General features: G+C 32.1%; 1 protein-coding gene across 1 annotated transcript in view; it reads left to right on the forward strand.

Moving 5' to 3' along the window:
• The window catches only part of MDGA2 (MAM domain containing glycosylphosphatidylinositol anchor 2), a 762,383-nt gene that overhangs the window by 570,256 nt on the left and 175,512 nt on the right, over window positions 1-16,615 (forward strand). The gene's annotated exons all lie outside the window — the stretch shown is intronic.

Below are 16,615 nucleotides of genomic sequence, written 5' to 3' on the forward strand. Positions count from 1 at the left end.
ACATTCTTGTGTTTCTGATGACTGATTAGAAAATCAGGTCTGATGATTATAAAAAAGGTCAGAACTGTAACATGGACTTCACAAGTAATTGCATTAATTTGAAACTGAGGGGCTTACCTAAGAGGAGAATAAAAAGCAAGGAGAAAAAATGTCCATGAAGATGGTAGAAAAAATGGAAACAACAAAGAAAATGAAATGGAAATCAAGGAAAATGAGTCTCCCAATTTGTATAGGAAAAAATATCTAGTTGAAACTTTCTATATGTCCAGTGTCTTCAGGGCATTCAGTACCTCTTCATCAGCATGAAGAGACATGTGAATGATTACATTGGTCCCAGATACATTCACAGAGATGCATAGATTTTGATAATGGAAGTGAGCTCTTATTTTCCTTTAAGTGAAAGGAATGAGTATTGAAGGAGTGAGGGATTGTCAAAAACACAGAGAGGAGGAGACAGAAGAGTGGGAAGAAGAGAAGAAAGGAGGGGAGGGGAGTTGGAAGGAGGAGAGGATAAAAGATTATCAAAATTTTAAATACAGTATCTTGATATGAAGAACATCCATCCTCAGATTGTATGTCATCTTCTTAAACAGGCCACATGCAGCATTATAGACACTCACAGAAAGTAACAATTATACTAATCATCTTTTCAATAAGATCATTTGATGGAGAAGGAATATTGAAAACATTTTTAGTTGCAAGTTGTTTTGAGAAGCATAAATTTATCAATATTTTTGCTGCTTATTTTGGGGGGAACATAAATGCAAAGACTGGCTACATTAAACTAATTCTATATTTTCTATAATAGTTCAATAAACATCAATCTTTTTTTTTTTTTTTAAAGAATCAGGGTCTCTGTCAGCCAGGCTAGAGTGCAGTGGTGCAATCACACCTCACTACAGCCTCGAACTCCTGCACTCCAGTGATCCTCCCACCTCTTCCTACCGAGTAGCTGGGACTACAGGGTTGTGCCACCATGCCCTGCTAATTTTTCTTATTTTTTGCAGAGATAGGATCTTACTATGTAGCCCAGATTGGTCTTGAATTCCTGTCCTCAAGTGATCTTCCCATCTTGGCCTCCTAAAGTGCTGAGATTACAGGCATGAGCCATTGTGCCCTGCCATTAATCATGTTTTTATATTAGAATCTTCTCATGTAAAATTGGATCTGTATAATTATGGGAAGAACATTAGATTTAAAATTTTCCTCCAGTGATTATATTAAAATAGCAAAATACTTTTTCCCCCAAATATTAGAACAAAGGTTCCGTGTTTCAATTTATAGTATAACAGTGGTTAATTAGCTTTTGCTTAATAATTCTCCCATGTTTCGAGGCCTTTCTTCATTTGATAAAATTAAACACTTTTCGAAATTCCCAGATTATATTAAAATAAGAGTAGATCAACGAGAAGAAAGTAAACCTGATTTATGCCTTCCATAACCTTCATCCTGTTCTAGTGCAAGCAATGGGGACATAGGAACTTTATGAATTTTAAATGACTGGGTATAGATTTCTTCAATGAGAACAGAAAATCATCTGTTAGTCTCATAATTTGCATTTAAAATTATAAGCAGTAGCAATAATTTACTAGAGTTAAAGAAAGGCTTGTGACAAATATCTCCATTAACTGATAAAGAAGAAATGTTTCCATCGGATTTATAGCTAAGAATGGACTATAAATTAGAGTATGTTATTTTAAAGCTATAATACCATGACCAACCCTGGCATTTTTTAACAAAAGAAGATAGAAGTATGGGAAGTGGTATTATGTTCACTACTTATGTAATTATGATAACACTTCAGATTTTTATGTTCACAATTTATGTTCACAACCTACCATTAGCAATTTATGAAAAGAGAAATAAATAGAAGTATCCCTGGTGATTGGATTCATAGACTAACAGTGTGATCGCCATTTTGTTCCACGTGGCAGCAAAAACTCTAGAACCTCAGATTTCCCAGCATCAGAGAGAACAGTTATTATAGTGATTTAACTTGTATGTAGTGTCTTTAAGTTTCATTTTACAGTTTGGAGTTCTTACAGCAAAGCTATTTCTTTCCAGGGTTCCAAATTAGAAACTAGAACTATGATTAGTACAAAGAACTTTTCCCCAAAAATCTGCTTGAAAATAAATATCTTTTCAGTGTTAAAAGGACCTCACTCATTTTCATAATCTTTTCATTTTTCACCCCTCATAGTTGCACATCTGTGAGGTTTGAAAAAGAAATTAGGAAAATTTAGAAAATTATTAAATTGGGATTTTGGTGGTGCCATTACGGGATATTTATGTGCTCTACATATGTATTTTAAAATAAATAAAAATAAAAGATTATTGGGGCATGTCCACAGATACCTATTTCATAAAATATTTTTAAAAGATTCATAAATATCTTAATTATAAGCATAGTTAATAACATAGAGGGTGCTTGCAGATTATCTAGTACCTTTCATTTTATAAAGAAGGAAATGGGACCCAAGAGCTTAGATGCTATGTTCACTTCTTACAGCTATCCTGACTTAAGCGTAAAATCTGATTCCAAATCCAGTACGAGAGCTTGCAGCATGCACTGGAGGCTTATATTAAATAGATATTTCCCTTTACTATCTCAGGCAATTCTGATATTCAGTCACACTCATTTTAAAAAGGCCTTGCATGAAAAGGTCACTGTAGACAGGTGTTGAAATAGTCTAGAAGGATTTCAGGTAACATTCTGGTTGGATCATGTGGCCACATATTTGTTGATGGTGGGGCACAAGATTTTCAGGGACCTAGTCCAAGACTGTCACTCCAGAGAGTATTAGGATGTTAGGTTCTGCTTGCCAGTCTCACAAAAGTTAGGAGTGGTCTCACCTATTCTAACCAATGCACGTAGCTTTAAATAGTATTCATTTTTCCAAAGAAGACCATTTTCAATATTAAGTTAGGTTAAAATTCCTCTGGTGCAACTCAAGATAATAATACTTATCTTGTCCTAGCAGCCTGAAAACAGTGGACTCATGGCTTGTGTCTTTAAATTGCCACTTAACTTCAATGGGAGTATGTACTCCTGAGTAACATAATTTAAATATTAACAGCACCCCTAGTATATACATTAAAACTTACAGTACACAAATAAAGATCACGTTGTTTATGGTGAGTATTTTTTAAATCTTTTATAGTAGCATAACAAAAACATAGAAAAATGCATGAATTGTAAGCATGCAGTTTAAATAGTGAACACACATGTTCACACTCAATTTAAGAAACAAAAGCATTGCCATATGCTGAAGTATTTCAAAGTAAGTTACAGACCATCTGACATAGAATACCTATTTACACACACACAAAAACTAAAGTGTTTGGAATATTTGTTATAGTCTAGTTGCTAGGCTAAACAGTTTACAATTGGCACTGCATTGAATCCTCAGGACACCATTTAAAGCAGGTACTGTGATTTCACGCATTTTACCTAAGAGACACTTGGGCTTTAGAATGCATAGGAAAATTTCGTAGGCCTCACAGTTACTAAGTAGTGAGATAAGGTGCTGAACATAGGTCAATTCCAGCTGCAGAACCTGGGTTCTTTACACAAAACAGACTCTCAATGGAATGAGTGCAAGTGATGAGATTTCAGCCTCCAGAGATATACTGTGAGAATTGTACTTTTGCTGAGTGAATCCATCTCAGAAACCTCAAATCACGTTGTGTCTGCCTTCTGACCTCTTTGACTAAGAGATTGGAGCCTGAGAAGTCCTTCTAGGTGAAAGTCAGCCCAAGAGGAAGCTTAGGATCAGGACCGAAAACTTTAGAAAAGAGTACAGAACACTGATTTGCAAGGGAGGGGGAGGAATTGAGAACAGCAGACTCCTCTTAAGTACATGACGTGTAAAGGAATCAGAACTTCCCAAGTTTTATAGTTTTTATTGTTCTGTGAGCAATAATGACTAGAATAAAAATATGTAAAATAAGAAGAATGTCATTGCACTTTAAAAAAATTTCTATGTACAATATGAAATATAGTCAGCCTTCTGTACCCAGGCATCCACATTCACAAAGTCAACCAACCACACGTATTGAAAATATTTGAAAAAAATAAAATTAAAATAATGGTGCAATAAAAATAAATTTAAAAATACAGTGTAACAACTGTTTATATAGTTTGACATTTTATCAGGTATTATAAATAATCTAGAAATGATTTAAAGTATATCGGAGGATGAGTGTAGGTTATATGAGAATACTGTGCATTTTATAAAAGGGACTTGAAAATCCACAGATTTTGGTGTCTGTAGCAGTCCTGAAACCAACTTCCCACTCCCTACCCATGAATACCTAGGGAAGAACTGTACACTGGTAATTTAAATATGTGAAGTAAAAATAATACAATGACAAGCAGTTTAAAGGTCTGTGTCTAAAAACCATTTAGCATGAATTATAATACACTATAAGTGAAACATAAGTGGTCCACTTTTGCCAAGTCTATCTAAATAATACTTGTAAACAAAATATATTTAGTTGACATTTAAACAGAAATGTCCTTCCTTGGAAATAAAATGCAACGTAAAACCATATTAATAAAATGGTACTGAACTCTATTCACATTCACATATTAGCTCAGAATGAGTTATATATCATTCCAATCAATGACATTGTATAAGTTTTTATGTGGTTTTAAAATTAGGTTCATATTTTAATGTAGCATTTTATACTTCTACAGACAAGCAGAATGGATCATAAAATGCAATCATGCATCTGTAGAGTATATGTTAATAAAATCTTCATGTGTTATAAGAAAACCCTCCTCCTATTTTTTAATTGACCAGTTATCTACTAATGAATGTGTTAATTAAATCTTATTTGCTCTAAAGAACACGTGACCGTGATCCATTGATGGAACACTGTGTTCACAGGTTGTTTTGTTTTGCTCTTAACAAAGCATGAAAGAGCCAGCGTTATTTTATATCAATATGTTTATTAAGGTGGCAGTGGTGTCTATTTCCCCAGGATAAGGCATACTCAGTGGTACACAATTCGTGGTGTAATTATGGAATTGGTAAACCACAGGCATTGTCTACGGTGATCATTTATGAGGACTACCAATGTCACATGGGTTCTACAAGGAGACAAATGGCCTTTTTGTTGTAGAAGTAAATTGATTTTTTTTTTAGCCATCTGCATTGAAGAGTTTACCACTGAGCAACAGTTTCTCTAGAAAGTAAAATAAACTGTGAATTGCTTTAAAGCATCTTTCTTTTTCTATGCTTTCATAATGTGCATTTGATATATAATTTATAGCTTATATTCCTTTTAATTTAGAATTCCTTTATCCACAGGAAAGTAATAACATAAGTAACATGATCAGACAGCTCCTTTTAACTTACTGGTCCCTGGTTTTCATGGCAACACCCTGACCTTTGTAAAAATGGACAGCACTGACATTTTGTTAGCCTCGTAAGGGAGGAATAGATGTATTTAGGGATGTCCAAACCTCATTACTTCATATAAATGGAATGAGGGCTAGGATATCTGTATTATGTGCCATTTTATGATAATAACCAAACATACAGATCAAATTATTATGTCTAATGGCAAACAGATGCAACCTTCTTTCCTTGAATAGCTTTGGGGAATGCCTTTAACCGTTCAGATTAGAAAGGTTCATTACTATTCTTTCCAAAATGTCAATTTCTCCAAATAATGTCCTCATCTAAAATGTTTATATATCTCCTGGACAACTGACAATGACAATTAAATTTATTTTTATATATAAATATATTTATGTATTTTCATTTTATAAATATTTGTTTTACTCTATGTATATCCATCCTCAGTATTTGAGACATCACATATAGGAATAAAACAAAATCAATGCCCTCAGTACAGATATCTATGCATAATAATAAAGTATGGTTATTGGTATCACACAAAAAAAGGGCAATGATAAGAAAACATAATAACTAAGTAGCATATATTAAGTGTTTATGCCTTGTGCTTAGGATCCTATGTATGTTTAAAAAATGTAAAATAGACACTATTATGCTCACTTTGTGTAAACTGAAACATGCAGACTAGATAACTTTTTCAAGGTCACCAGCTCGAAGATGATAGAGGTTGGATCTGAATCTATGCAGCTACAGCCAAACCTTGTTCTTTAAATTACAAAACTCAAATTGCATTATAGTTTGGAGGGCACTCTCATGTGCATTGTGCTATTGTATCTTTAAATTCTCATTACATTCTTCTTTTCATCAGCCTAATTTGCAGATGAGAACACTGAAATAAAGACATCCCATTGCCAAGACTATACAGCTAGTATGTGAGTTAGACCTTGAGCCTAAATCAAATTTCTAGTATTATATAATTACAACTCTTCCAAACTCTGCTTATTTTTTAAAAGGCCCTTTCATTTAGAAATAATTGTAATTACTAGCTACTAAGAAGCCTCCATATTTATCAGTTTTCATATTGCATAGTGTAATTCCTGAGAGTAGTGAATGGCCTAATTTATCTCACTTGCCCCCAGTCTCAAGCATATTTGACTATGAAACAGGCTCAAAAATGTGTGTTAAAATAAATTATTATTAGCTCTAGCAGAGGGTACAAGTTTTAATATATGTGGTCTGCTTTTGTTACTCCCAGAATGCTTACTATTAATTTAAAGGATAATTATTTATACAGACATAAATGTATTTGGATAAATCATGGTGCTATTTTTTAAGAGCAAGTAGGCAAGGATGCAAATATAGTATGGACTATAAGTTTTAGGAGTTTGGGAATCTTAGCTAACTTTTTAACTATAGGACTCTTTCTTGCCTGTTATCTTTAGTTTGTATAATATATTGTTTAAAGTACAGTATTCAAATTTTAAAGTTCCTAATCAATTATGTATACTCAACTAACTATAATTTTCCAGATTTACTATGCATTTCTTTTTAAAACATACCAAACGTGAAATGAAATTTGATTAAGGGGGTTAAACTGAGGAATTGATCCCTAGTTCTCAGAAATGTTATAGGTTGATAATTTCCTCATTCATGACCTATTTATATCTTAATAATTAAATACCTTACTGCTTATTTGATGCTTTGACTCTTATAGTACCCCCTTTCTTATTATAGGAAAAAAAAAAAAAGGAAGTACTTCTTTGGTAAAGTCCATATTTCTCCCAACATTCTCATTCTAATCCGTAGTCTTTGCTTACTAAAATTTTAACATAATTGAGTCACGAGCAAGCTGACATATCCTGCTCCCATTTCTTAGTTGTTTCAGAAAAAAACATTTTCCATATGTGAGACTTTACACAATTAATCAGTGGCCATCATTCATTTATGTATTTCAGGAGGTTAAAAAAACAAAAAAATGGTATGCTTTCATGCTCCAAAGAGATTAGTAGAAAATCATCTTGTTAGTAGAGATTTATTTTAATGAATCTAGAAAATACTTTATTATAAGTTCAAGTTAGAAAACCAAATTAGGGGAGGATCATAAAAATTCAAAGTACTTAAAAACTTAGCCAAACTAGTTTCTAAGCAATCTTAGCCTAAGTCCCACATTCACTTATCAGTTCATGAGGCAGCAAGAATAGAACCTGTGTTTATTTGCAACGGGTCTTGTAGCTTGAGTTGCAGGGAGAATATGAATGCTACGCAGAGAATGATTTTCTATTTTGTTCTTTCATCTTACACTTTGTGTTCTATGGAATCCCTCAGAGACTATTCTTGTGCCATAGCAACACCTGCTGGGAGAGGGAAGTTGGAACAGCCACAGTCATTGCCTGCCAAACCTGTTTTCCTGATTGAATGGCACTGCATGTCCTCCATCCTCCATACCAAGCTTTTTAGAGTTGCTACCCTCCAGGAACCTGCCTTTCCCCATATGTTGCAAATAACTAACAATGCCATTCTAATAAGATTTCCTCAACTCTTTGAAAAATAAGCATTGTGTATGTGTATGTAGACATGGACATTTTTCCTTAGAATTTCCGAATGCAAATGCTGTGATATTTTAACCTTGTGATTTTTTTTTAATGTGGACTTTCCTGTTCTAGTGCTAGAGTTGTAAAACATTGTCAATCCTTTTATGTTAGCATCTTCTGATTTATTATGGATGAGGTACTTAAAAGTATGTGTCAGTGCAAAAAAAAGGCAGTTTTTATTTACAGAGTATGGTAAGAGATGTATTATGCTTATTCATATCATGGACAAAAACAGTAGGCATACCATCTGGTGTGAAGATATATTTATAAATAAGTGCTTGTTTCATATATGAATTACCCACAGGATTGTAAGTAATACAAGTCTTAGAGTGAGCTAGCCTTTTCTTTACTGCTAATTGAGGAAAGTCACAAAATGAACAAATTACTCAATATTACCAAATGCTTCCAATATTTCAGTGCATTAATTTTTACATCCTTTGATCATTATTGTATCCAAATCAAGTGCCAACATTATAAATATCTATTGTTTTTCTGTGGATTATAAAAATTAAAAATAGAAAAGAGTTCATGTGTGAAAAATGATCTTGAAATTTATATGATTTATAATTAAGCCTTGGATAATCAAGAGGTGAGTATTCATCAATGCATTTTTTACTTTGGTTGCTTAGTAACCTTGATTGGTGCTCCATCAATCAATTAAGAATTTATTAAGCACCTCTAAAATACTTTAAAATTTCGCATGATGTGGGAGCTACTGAAGAAATAGAAAACCTCTGATGCTGCCGTCAGAACATTACAGCTACGTATGTAAGGAAGTGCACATTTTGTCATGACACATGTAGAGTAAATTGGACATGCTCTAAATTACAGACATGGAAGATGAATTAAAGATACAGATATCAGGAAAGACTAAATAGAACAGAAAACTTAAACTGAGCCTTAAAGGATGGTAAATCAATGGATAGGTATAGTGGTGTAACATTCATTCCCGGAGAGAAGGAAGGAAGGAAAGAGGCTGGGAGCAAGCCAAGTGTGTTAAGCAGCTCAAAAGGCCTGTCTCAGTTGAACAGTGAGCTTTTCATGGAAGCACTATGGCTTATTAAGGTTTTTCAGGTAAGATGAAAAACAAGCAATGGGACTTAGGTCTTCTTTTCTGGAAAATGTTAAGCCACTATAGATATTTGAATGATAGAGTGACATAATTTTTTTAAAAGATTAATTCAGAAGTGGTAAATACAATTTTTTTAGGAGGAGAAAAGACATTAGTCAATCAGATTTTAGTAATTCATTTATAAGAGGAAAGATAATCCAGAAGGAAGTGCACCAATGCAATATAATATTATATTAACTATTGGCTCAGGGAAGTTCTGTATATTTTAAAACAACTGCAAAAAAAATTCTAGAGGCTGTATATCATATAATTAACCATATTTTCTCTACATTTTTATAAACTAGAAATTGTTTCTAGTAAGTATTCAGTAGCAACCTTTATTCTTTTAATCAGAAATGAGCTGTAGTTCTGCTGCCTCCCCTCAAACAGTGTATATATTATTAGTCGGCATCTCTCAAAGGAAGCACATATCAGCAGGTCCATTAATAACTGAGGCATCTTTGGCATATTGGATTTCTTTTGTCAGCATAAACATCTTTCAAACACAACTTATTATATTTTTTAATTGACATATAATTATTAATCATTCTGGAAATAAGTCAAATGTATTAGTTTAAAAAGTATGATTGGGACTTCGATTGGAATTGTTCTTAAATTGAAGGAAATTCTCAAATTTGTCTTATGTCATCGTATGAATATTTTCCTATGGACATTGTGCATTGTGTTCTTATAATTTTTTTATATTAAGGGACTTATTCCAAATCTTAGTGCTGTGTTCAGATCAGCTATGAGATATGTGGTAATTAGAATGTTTCCAATATTAATGTATGGAGGTTATAAAATATAGATTATGGTCATCACATTATTAACACACTGAATATACTTCTCTGAGTGGAAGAGAAATGAGTGGAATTACAACAAACATGATGACAATTGCACTCAACCAGGGGCTTATTTTAAATATCCCATTGTGAGATGTCACTACTGATGTGTCTTTGACAATTACTACAATTACAAATTATTTAATTCTTTGCTTCCATGTAAAATTACTTTGTGATTTCTCAAAACTTCAAAATCTGAGTATATCTTTGTGCATGTCTCCTGAGTATATCCATGTGCATGTATAGATTATGAAGCTAATCTGTAAATGTGCTAGCAAAGAAGAGATTGAGAACTGCTGACATATACAGTGAGAAAGCACTCAAGTGTGATAGAATATACTTCCTTTAAAACTGTGCTCTGAAATAAGGATGTTGCTTATGTTCTAAGTCTCACTCAGATCACTGATGAAACTCACATCAAATCTACAGTAAATTTTTTTGACCCATCTGTTGTTTTGGGAAAAAAAGTACAGATACACATGCAATAGATTTCATTCATTTGGATTACTTACATCTACAAATTGACTATTTACTTCAATCTTACTTTTTTATGTTTGTTCATATCTGGGTAGCATAAGAATTCTTGGATTCTGGCCTATAGGGCTCACTTTCATAAACACAGAATTTCTTTGAAGTCTTATTTATTTGTTTATATTTTAAGTACAGATTATTCATTCTACTCTAGAACACATATATCTGTTGTAAACTATTTCCCCCTCAAATTCAAGCACAATTAAATTAGTGCCATGTTAATTTTAAGATTCTTTAAAATATGAGTCTGATTGTCCTTCTGGAGAAAATTCTAGTTATTACATTGTTTCTTATGAGTTTTATGTTGAAAGAAATACATCTTTTGTTTCAATAGCTGCTATTAAAATATACTGTAAATAGTTATGTACCCTAAAAAGCATATTTTGATGTCTTTGTTTCAGATAGCATGATACATTCTTACAAAGTTCAGATGAACTAAACTTTCCCTGCACTCTTTTGAATAAGGAAAACAAACCATTGTCCAAGTAAAGACTAAAGATTAAATTTTCTCAGGTTCCTTCCCAATGAAGAACGAAAATATATTCTTTCTCTATACTTGTTTAATTTTACAGGATTTAATGTAAAAGTTGACAGAAAACCAATTGTTCAAGTTGTTTGTCTATTTATCTACATTTGGAATGAGAAACTTTGGTGTCACATCATGCTTTTCAAGTTTCTCTGATTATAACATCTTCTACAGTAGCATTTCAGACAGGAAAAAAAATCAAAGGGCTGTGTATAAACTGTATGTCAGAGAACGTATGTATTTTTATTAGGAGGGACTTTTGGTAGCAAGTACATTGAATAAATGTACATCTCAAAGGTGCAGACATTTCAAATTTTTGTGCTTAATTTGATATGTTACCTTTATCAGACAACGTTTTAAGGAAAAATGCTTTTATTAAAGACATAAAAACCATCATGATAAAATTAAATAGCATGTCTTCAAATTGCCTCTTCCCTCCGTGTGTCTTTTAACAAATTTAATTCACAGTTTATCTATCTAAACCTTTAATTGAAAAGAAAAAGAAAACTGAGAGAGTCCTTTCTTGATTCTCTTAACTTTCACATACACCCCACACCTCTCAAGATCTGTGTCAGAAATCTACCCTAACTTAACGTATTTTGCATCAGATTCTGCTATTTATATTAGCTAGTGATTGTAGAATTACTGTATTTCATTATTATTTATCACTTTTTTCCTAAAATGTGCATGATTTATATATATTATGTTTATTTCTATTATCTCTTATATTCATAGCTTTTATCTTTCTTCATTCCTACTCTCCTCTCCCCGTCTGCCTTTCTTCCTTTATCAATTATTTCACAACTTCCTGATCTATGCCAAGCAGGACAAGAAGGCACTAGGCTTTAGAGATAGAATAAGACACTGTAATCTCAAGGAGCTGTCTGCTCAGGGATATAGACATGGAAGAAAATACAGGCAAAGCCACAGGACAGATTGTCATATAATGTCTACGCCCCTACCACCCTGAAGGTGCCTGATCTCATCTGATCTCGGAAGCTAAGCAGGGTCAGGCCTGGTTAGTACTTGGATGGCAGATTGTCATATAACATACATCATATGTGGTCAAGAAGAGTGAGTAACCGGATCAGCCTGGGGGTAGGCAAAGTTGTTAACAAAGTAACAACATTTGAACTGAGTTTTAACACATGGGACAGGCGGGTGCTTGAAGCCACCAAGGTCCACACACTATGAACGTGGAAAAGAACTGTTTGTTCAAGGGCACTGAGGTTAACAAGCGGGTGAAACTTCAGGTAAATGAATGTTTACAGGAGTGAGAGATTCTACAGGAGCATATCTCAGTCTGTGTTTTCAGAGCACCATCTCCAGAGTGAAATATTTGTGTTACTAAATATGGAGTTTTCACTGAATGAATTTTGAAAATAGAATAAATTCATATTTTAACTTGCTCTGGGCTTCTTGGAACCTGTAATATGTTAATACAAACTGCATATATTATCAAAAAGTAAAAAATGGGGAGAAATATATAAAAATAAAGTAAAATTTACCAATAATCCCACACTTAGAGAGATCCACTGTTAATGTTTTGATGTAGTTCCTCCTGGGCTTTCTTTTCCTCTAGATTTTCCCAGATTTAATCTCCTTCTCTTTCCCAAATCATTGTCCAACTGCTTCATTATCTTAATTTATAAATTAGGTGTAAAGTGTTGACCGAGTTCCTATTATGTGAGTGATAGCGTGGTGGATACTAACAATATAAAGATGGAGCATATATATTCTCCCTTACCCTGATTTGATTAATTCATACTGTATCAAAGCATAACATGTACCCTATATAAATATACAACTATTATGTGCCCATAATAATTAAAAAGTAAAAAGTAAATGAATTTTATTATATATATTTGAGGATTACAACAAATATATATATTTGAGGATTATAACATGATGTTATAGGCTACATATAGACAGTAAAATGGTTATTATAATGAAACAAATTAACATATCTGTCATCTCACATAGATACTTTTGTATGTGAGAGAGTAAAATCTACTTATTTAATATAAAAATTAGATACAATTGTTCATACTGCACAATAATATGTTTTACTTAATAATAGTGGTTATAGCTATTTATACTACTCGCTAACATGCTCTTCTTGCTTAACAATATAAATGTCTTTATCAATAAATATAGGTCTATTATATCATCATTTTAAAAATCTGTGCCATAGTCTATTTTGTTGTAGGATTTACTTAACAAACCCATGAGGCTATTTTTGGTTTTTTAATTATTATTATTAAAGTGTTAATATAATGAGCACTCTCATTGAGGTCTGTAGTCTTCATAGTGGCGTGAACAAAATTGTGTTTATGCTGATAAACCTTGACAGGGTAGTAAAAAAACCTGGAAGAATGAGACTAGTGACAGAGACCACTAAGGATGCTGTCACAAGAGAAAATGATGACTTCTACTGATACATCTGCCTATGGAAATGAAAAGAAATAAGCAGATGTGAGCCACATTTTTGATAAAGAAATAACAGAATTGGTGGCTGTTTGAAGCAATGGACAAGAGGAAACAGTGAAAGAAAGAACACTCTATGGTTTTTAACTAGCAGATCGGATGTATTGATAATTAACTATTATTAGTCAAGTCAAGAAATAAATGGTACTTAAGTTTGGAAGTTTGAAAGAATTTTGTAATATAAAAATAGGGTTCAAACATATCCTAGAAGAACCATGGGATAAAGTGAGAATTTGTATTATCAATATATAAAACACAGAGAAATCCATGAAAACAAACAAGATCTCCCAATGAAATGGAAAATTTATGGTAATAATTAAGAGAGTTGCATGTAGAATTCTAGGGGATACAAAATTTAGTGTAGACAGGAAGATAGAGAAGACTGTAAAAGCTTTGAGAAATTATAAGATCTTTTTGGCCATGAGAATTATAGAGAAAGGTTTAAATGACTTCAAGATTTAAAATCTCATGGCAGAGATGAATATTAGACCATCTTTTATTTAGGTTTTACTATTTAGTAACACCTGGGCTAATTTATCCAAAAATCTATCCTTAAATTATCAAGATTAAAACCGAGGTTTACATTCCTGTAATTTTAATTAGGCAAGAGAGAAAGTTTATCTAAATAAATAAATAAATTTATAAAGGTGATTTTGAACTATTTAGAATGATAAACTTTTTAAAAATTAGAGCTAGTCAAGGATATCTTTTAATTAAAATGACCTAATGTAATAAGATCTTTAAATATTCATCTTATTAAGTCAGAAAATAAATAGTTTCATTTGACACCATTTCTCTTAGTAACTTTTTACTATTCTTATAATTAAAACGTCAGTAAGCTTGACACTAAAAAAGTACAAATTCTTAGTTTCAAAAATAGACAAATTAACACTCAGAGTGATTATGCTTGGCAAAGGTGATGTGGCTTGTTTTTAGAAGAGATGTGAATTACACATTTCAAGTAACAGCACTCCATTAATTACGGATAATCTTTTAATTTATAATATATTTTTATTTATTTCACACAGGTTCATCAAAATTTAGATATTTATTTGGGTTGCTATATCTTATAAACTGTTTTGATGTATATGGAAAACATTCTGATATAGATAGATGATTGGTAGGTAGACAAAATTTAAGAAATATATATAAGATAGATAATTTGCAAAAATATATGTCATATACTCCCTGACATTTTCATCTTGACTCTTTCATCTTATCCCTTAGTCAGTGGCCATGATAATGGATTCTGTCCATTTTGTCCATTGGAGCAGAGTGGTCACGAGCAGGAGGAGAGGAGTCCAGTGCTAACTCAAAGTTATTAATTCCAGATATAATAGTTTATGGAAGTTTGCTTCAGGATTCATGCTTCTATTTTGGCTACCTGCTATAAATTAGCCTTGATTTGTATTCTGTTCAAATCAAAATATTCATCATCTCTTAATATTCTCAATACTTAAAATTGAATATTAAATATTTGGTCCTATGGATAATCAAGAAAATTAAATGAAAATGTAAAATCCCTAATTGTGCCTGACACACAATAGGGGCATAATAAATAAACGTGAAATGTTGAAGCTATTGCTGTCATTCTGTACTGATTCTCATGGAGGTCAAATAAATATCATAGCTCCATTTCAATCTTATTGTTAAAAGGTGCCGCTTAGAATTTCATCATTGCTTTATGGGTCACTTCAAAAAGAACAAATTATTTGACTAAGTCATTTAATTGTTCATATCTACAAGAACAAATTATTTCCATGTAGGTTTTTAAAATGCAGCAATTTTTAAACATACTTTGTTAATATCAATTCCTATGTTGCATATATTTACTTTAAAAGACTTAATCTTTCAAATTTTCTAAATTCTAAGGTGCTATGCATTGTGTAACTAGTTTTTTTTTTTAAACAAGAAGTGAAGGAATCAAATGAAAAAGTTGATATGAAGATATTGAATAGCAAGATAATTCTCATATCACTTTGGACTTGAATTTTTTTTCTATATGTAATAAGAGAAACTACATTTCAACATTAGTTGAAAATTAATTTTAAATCCAATTAGGTTTGTTTGTGTACCTGGGAAGTGGAGCACAGTAATGCTAGAAGGGAGAATAAAGCCTTTTCCTTTTCATTCATCTGCAATACTACTTCCAAAGGGAGCATATGACATTTATCAGAAGGACAGAATTATTCATGTGTTTCTAGTTATTTTTATTTTTAGCATTTTATTTAGCTCATGCTTTTTTGATATATGTACTACTGCATAAACCCATTTCAGTTCACATATAATTGTGTAAAAAAAAATCTTCCAGTGGAATATGTGATAATACTTGAAAGAAAAATCATTGTGAAGTACTTCCTTCCTATTAATTAGTGTTTTCCGCTAAATCCTAGCATAAGTATATTTCAGCACAATTAAGTAAGTTACAGTAAAATCAATCTAATTTTCTTGTAAATATTCTCAGTAAAACCAGAAATTATCTTTACTTGAGAAAATCCTTACATTCATTGAAATATACTTTGAAAACTCACTTAAAATTAATTTTATAGAAATAGTGCAATATTACGGCAAGCTATTTACAATGACTTCAAACTATTTTAAAGTGAAACAATATGAAATTCAAATGTCACAAGCAATTATTATAAAAGTCCAGAAGAGGAGACTATAATAGATTGCCAAAGAGCGTGACATTGTAGTCAATTGTCCCATTCTATTTCCGCTAGGCAGAAAACAAACTCTAAATATCAGCAATTTGGTAACAGTTTTTAAAACCAGTCAAAACTTCTGATTTTAAATTACAGTTTCCTTTTTTATCCTTTTCTACTAACTGTACTTACTGTGGCTGCTAAATCTACACAGCTAAATCCTACCCTCAGCAAGCATGATCACTCTTCTGTGAATTACAGATGTTAAAGACCCAGTTAATACTGATAAGGACAAGTCACTGAGTAGATTGTTCTTATGTTGACCATTCACTTTTCAGTTTAATGGCTTATTTATTGTGCTAATGTTTGAAGTCCTTATTTAAGAGTGTTCAATGAAAACAATTCAGAATTATCTTAAGTGAAAGTATATTTCATTTATTCCCAAGGTCTTTATTTTTTGTCATCTGAATTGTCACATTTTTTCAACCAGCAGAAATTGTTTCCTTATGATTTTCT

The sequence above is a fragment of the Lemur catta genome, chromosome 1 (assembly GCF_020740605.2).
Source record: "Lemur catta isolate mLemCat1 chromosome 1, mLemCat1.pri, whole genome shotgun sequence".
In the NCBI taxonomy this organism is placed as follows: Eukaryota; Metazoa; Chordata; class Mammalia; order Primates; family Lemuridae; genus Lemur; species Lemur catta.